This window comes from Vulpes lagopus, chromosome 2 (assembly GCF_018345385.1).
Source record: "Vulpes lagopus strain Blue_001 chromosome 2, ASM1834538v1, whole genome shotgun sequence".
Lineage (NCBI taxonomy): Eukaryota > Metazoa > Chordata > Mammalia > Carnivora > Canidae > Vulpes > Vulpes lagopus.
In genome coordinates this window covers 135,804,830-135,811,240 of record NC_054825.1, presented here as the reverse complement: position 1 = coordinate 135,811,240, position 6,411 = coordinate 135,804,830, and the positions used below count along the sequence as shown (strand labels likewise).

Below are 6,411 nucleotides of genomic sequence, written 5' to 3'. Positions count from 1 at the left end.
AGTGTCTGTACCCGTAGGGAACGGGGATTGCCTGAAAAGAAGAAAGCAAAAATTGGAGAGGAAAAAAACGTTAAAAGTTGTTTAGAATGAGTTATATATAATGAACTTAGGTAAGGGCAATATTGATAAAGCTACATATTAATGTATATATAGCAGACTAAAGGTTAGTTACAAAATGTCAACAGTGTAAGGGCTTTTACACTTTCTTTCTATTTTTTATCTTAAATTTGGTTGTATGTCAGAATCAACCGTGGAAGCCAAAAAATAAATAAATAAAATCCAGATACCCAAGTCCCATCTCTAAAGATTCTCATTCAATGGGTCTGGATTTCCTATTTCATCTATATTTGTAAACCTCTACAGGTGATTCTGATGTGATGAACAGCCACAATTTAAGGACTCTACTTTAAAGCAAATAATATTTAATTATATTGTATTTTATAGTTTTATTAATAGGTTGTATGTTTGATGATGAAGTCTAATGTCAAATGCACTCCCCACCAGAAAAAAAAAAAAAAAAACTAGTACTTTCTACTGCCACTTGGTGGCAGCATACATATATTTCAAGGGCAATTATTGTAGGAGGCCAATTTAATAAAACATTTTAGAATTGGAAGACCATATAGAGATCATCTAGTGAAGCTTCCAACTTTTATAGTTGTGAAAACTAAGGCCCATATAGATGAAATGATTTATCTCCAAAGAGAGTTAGTGAAATTATGAAATAAAAAAACAAATCTGAAATTTAATTTAGTGCTATTTCTATTCATCTCAAATAATAGCTCAAACTTCAGTGTGACAGATTAGGAATTGAATTCTTGCTTGCATTTACTGGTGTGTGCCTTTTGACAAGTCGCTTAAATATTATGAATGTCACTTTTCACATACGTAAAATAGTGAGTCTTGACTAATACAGGATATGAGAGAGCCTACCACTGTTCTTAACATATATAAATACTTAAACATTTTTGGCTCTCATCTCCCTTAAACAACTTCTATCCACTTAGCAATAAAAGTGTCTTTCAAGCCAGCAAGCCACCCCAGAGATGACAATGTTTTGGCAAGAGATATAGTTTTTTTCTCCCCTTATGGGGTTTCCTTAGACCTGATCTTTGAACTCCACTTACATCTCTTGTTTATGTTATAGTGATGAATTTGATAAAAGAATTCTTATAAGAAATAGGCAGGAATTAAGCTGTCTGACTCTCAAGAAATATAATTTGATAGGTGGTGGCTAGAAGCACAAAAAGTATTTTGACAGGAAGTCCATATTGGATATTAGTAACCTAGACTCTTCTATTAAGGATAATTAGAATCATTTTCAAATTTGTCTTAAAGGGCAATTATTTTCTTTTGACTCATTTAAGCAACTGACAAGAAAAAAGAAAAAAAGAATTCCTGAATCCTTATTTTAAAGGCTTTTAAAGTAAAGCAAATACGTTTTTTGCAACGTTTCCCAAACTTGCATTATTGAATTGGGTGAGCTTCACCAATGATCACCATTTCATAACATTATCTCCTTCTTTTTTTTTTTTTACTACTGTTTATTTTTTTAAAGATTTATTTATTGGGGCGCCTGGGTGGCTCAGTTGGTTAGGCACCTGCCTTCAGCCCAGGTCATAATCTCAGTGTGGGATCGAGGCCCACGTCTGGCTTTCAGCTCAGCAAAGAGTCTGCTTCTCTTTTCCCCTCTGCCCCTCACCCCTGCTCATGCTCTCTCTCTCTCTCTCTTGCTTGCTCTTTTCTCTCTCTCTCTCTTAAAAAAAAAAAAAAGATTTATTTATTTATCTGAGAGAGAGAGAGAGAGAGAAAGCACAATTGAGAGGGGCAGAGGGAGAAGGAGAGAGAATCCCAAGCAGACTCCACAGTAAGTGTGGAGCGCCTCATGGGCCTTGATCCCATGACCCTGAGACCACCACCTGAGTCTAAACCAAGAGTCTGAAGCTCAACGGACTGGGTCACCCAGGCACTCCTCCATTATCACCTTCTTTAAATGAATGGGCCTAATAGATGTGCAGTTAAAACAGAGCAGTGCTCTTAACATATGTTTAATTTTGTATGCAAATAGTATGATGAAAGCAGGATGGGGAATTCAGGCATAAAACTGTGTTACCAGTGCGTGCTACAATATGGATGGAACTTGAGATACCATGCTAAGTCACAGAAACCAGACACAGAGACCATAGATCCTATGGTTCCACTTACATGAAATGTCCAGAAGAGGCAGAGTCTGTGACGAGTTGCCAGGGTTTGGAGACAGGATGGATAAATTATTTATTTATTTATTTATTTATTTATTTATTTATTTATTTATTTTATTATTGATTATTGTGCAGCATTGTGAATGTACTAATTTCCACTGAATTCTACATTCAATTGATAAAAGTACCAAAATGATTAATTTTATGTTACACGTATTTTATTACAAAAAAAAAAAAAAAAGAAAAAGAAATAGGGAAAGACTTCCTGTTTGGGCAATAAGGGGAACAGACCAAGAAAAAACCAGCTCCACTCTTCAGTCTTCAGTACGTTTTTGCATTGGTCCTCAACAAAGAGTAGGCTGAGCCTGTAGATGTTATCCATTCAACACTATCAAGGGGAAAGTAAAGACAAATAAAATAAAATCCATCTATTCCTCCCTAGCACATCTGTGACAGCTGTGTCGTTAAACTCCTACTTGGTGGTATGGGCATCCAGGAGCACCCTGCAATTTAGGTTTCTTCTACATCGATATTTTCCGCACAGCTCACTCACACCTGTAGGGAACAGCATCCCTGATTTTTTTTTTTTAAGATTTATTTTTATTTATTTATGATAGACGGAGAGAAAGAGAGAGAGAGACAGGCAGAGGGAGAAGCAGGCTCCATGCCGGGAGGCCGGCGTGGGACTCGATCCCAGGACTCCAGGATCGCAACGTGGGCCAAACAGGCGCAAAACTGCTGAGCCACCCAGGGATCCCAGCATCCCCGATTTTAATGGAAGCTCCAGTCTGGTTAGGTTCTGTCCCAGGGGAAGGAAGAGAAGGAGGAAGGTGCCTCCCATTGGCTGGGTGAAGTTTGGAGGAAAGGAATGCAGAAGACGACTCGATTGTCAAACTAGAACATTTTATTTTTCCTCTTCCTTTTCTTTTTAGTCTTCCTATTGGATCTTCTCACATTTTCCCAATTTTCTTCCAAACAGGAAAGGCACTAATTAGCTGCATTGTTTTTATTTTCGTTTTTTTGTTTTGTTTTGTTTTGTTTTGCAAAACAACTATTGTTTTAGGTTTCTTGTTGTTTGGTGATCCTTACTGTTTTTACTGCCAAATGAGCCTTGGTGGTTGATGTCAGGGTCCCTTGGGAACTTAACTTTTTCAACGTTAAGGATAAAAGCTCTTTGTTTGAATTGGCTTTTACTGGGTGCTTCAACCTTTGCTCTTGGCTCTTTGACAGCGGACTGAATAGCACCACATTTCCTTTGAGGTTCCAATAAATAAAAGATTCCAGTTTCTCCTGGAGTCTTTTAGAGGATTTTGCTGTGCTCTCTAATAGCCAGATGGGGCTCCAGGAAGATGACATATAAATGAATATAAATGGTCTGATGTATTTAGAATTTGCTTTGGCTATGTTCCTGGTCCCATTCCACTTCTTGTAACAGATGGCTTTAGAGGGCATTAGTTATATATATATTACATATATTAATATATATTATGTCAGCCTACAACACAACATAGTATATTAATTAATTATTAATACACTGATTAATATAATATGTTAATATTATATCACACCATTATTTCATTAAATTATATATTTCTATATAATGCACATTTCTATATAATGCATATTCATATTTGTATATATACACCATTACATATTTATTATGTTTATAATGAATTGCAATTTATGTATTTATTAATAAATGTATTAATATATTTATAATATAATGTTAATATATTCTATTATAATCTTATAACAATATATGCAATATAAATAAAATGTAAATATATTACTATATTATTTTAATATATATTTACTTTGTTACATTACATATATACATAGCATAGTTGTATATTTATTATTAATAATGAGTTATAAATTGATTGATAAGTATATTAATATATTTATAATAATATAGCATGTTATATAAATGATAATATAGTTGTATCATAATGTAACACATAAAATATATTTTATAATCTGACATTATAGTATGTTTAATATAGTTAATATAACATAATATATAATATGATTAATTAGAATACAATTATATTATGTAATATAAACATAATATATATCGATTTTAATTATACATCACACTATAAGTATGCATAATATTTAAAATTTTATTTACATGGAAATTTATTCAACATAAATAAATTATAAAAATAAGCAATATTTTAAATCAAACGGGCTCTAATCCCATTACCTAGATATATGGTATCATTTTTAACAAGGTACAAAAGAGCTCAGAAAATGGAGGTACCAGGGATTGAACCTGAGGTCTCATGCCTGCTAAACATGCACTCTACCACTGAGCTACACCCCCAGCTAGAGGTGATTACTTTTAAAATCTTGAACCCTGTCTGAATAATAGCTATATTATTTTTCAACTTATCTTCTATACATGCACATATACACACACTTATACATCATGTGAATATATATACACACACACACTTCCAGCTTTCTGTCTCAGTGTGTATATGATATATATAACTATATTTCCAAGTATGTATATATAAATCATTTTTATATATGTATATAAATATATGTATTTCATATATTCATGTAAATATGTCATACAAATAATGTATGTGTATGGAAATACATACACAGAAATAGACTTATTTAAAGAAAAAGGACCAAAATGAACATAGTTCCATAAGAATAAACATAGTTATGCTTTATTATTTCAATAACTGTTTATGGTTTTCTACTGTATTGCTTCTATAATTTTCATGAATAATTCCCCTTTATTGAATGTTAACTCGTTTTAATTCTGTACCCTTGTTAATGATACTATGAAGAATATGGTGACCAAGATTGTGTGAACAACCCTTCCAAAAGAAAACATTTAGATAGGCTAGGTTAAATGTAAAAACCTTGTTTTTAAGTGCATGGTTGATTTGGAATCCTCGGGATCTGTGAATGAAGAGTGGCACATGGATGTGACAGTTGTGGCTATCTGGAGAATGGATTATGATTCCGACAGCCTAGAACAGGAGCTGACAAACTTTTCTTTATGGAGCCAAATAGTAAACATTTTAGGTTTTGTGGGCCAAGAAGCAAAATTGAGAATGTTATTTAGGTACTTACATAACCGATTAAAATGTTACCACTTCAAAAAGTGAAAACTATTCACAGCTCAGGGGCCATAAAAACATAGGCTGCCGACTGGATTTTGGACTATGGGCCATAGTTATATACTGTTGAACTAGAAACTTGGTTATAACGGCCATGACCACATATGACAGGAAGTAAGACTTGATCCCTAGAAGAAGGGAAGTTAGAACTGAGAACCTGTCCCTAGGCTTTAATTAAATGATGGACTAGGAAAAATATCTACTGGCAAAGGGAGACTAATCACAAATTCTCTTGGCCTTGCTCAGGGTGGGAAGAAGTTAAAAATAAATGTAGGGAATTTCAAATTTCCAGATCTGCGTTCACAGTGTTTGGGTTGCAAAATTATTTGTAATCTTGGAAAGAGATGCTAAGGAATTAATTCAAAGTGCTCTTGGGTAGGCAGTACCCCTCCACCCCCACATAACTAAATCCTCTTTGTTGAAGTAGACCTTTATCCTTGAATCGCAACAGATAACTTTAGCTAAACCCAAGCTAATGTCTTATATTTGCATCATAATGAGGAAATCAGCTACCATGTGAGAGAATCAGCAAAAACAATCAATACCAGAATTAGATTTCCAAGGCCATCACATATTGGAATCATCAGGTACAGGATAAAAAATATACATTATTAGAACTTGAGCAAGGAACAAGAATATTTTAAAAGGCTGGGTAGAATCTTTTTAAAAATTAAAAAAAGTACATATCATTGATAAAGTCAGTTAAAAGCCCAATGATTGCATAAAAAAGCAGATTAAATATGGAAGGGAAGAGTGAAATGATGATGCTTTTCACAATATGGCAGATCCGATTTTTTGCCCAGTTATATAATCAATCTTGAAAAAAAGTACACATTATTTTTAATGATTATTGGCCCTATAGTAAGGAAAAAAGAATTCAAGGGATTTCTCTCCAAAGAAAAATGAAAAGTAGCAAAAGACAGGATAGACTAGGGGGAAATTGTCACCTATATTCATTACTATCGGATGAATTAAACCTTGGGCCAGCAACAGTGTGGAGGAGCCGACCTTTAAATGTTTACATTACTTTGGAACCTTCAAAAAGATTTAAATATTTATAACTAAAA

The 6,411-nt window shown here is 33.6% G+C and overlaps 1 non-coding gene across 1 annotated transcript; it reads right to left on the bottom strand.

Annotated features, from left to right (window-relative positions):
- Nucleotides 1-4,455: 4,455 nt before the first annotated feature.
- On the bottom strand, nt 4,456-4,527 carry TRNAA-AGC. Its single transcript has one exon. It is a non-coding gene; the product is annotated as a tRNA-Ala (tRNA).
- Nucleotides 4,528-6,411: the final 1,884 nt, after the last annotated feature.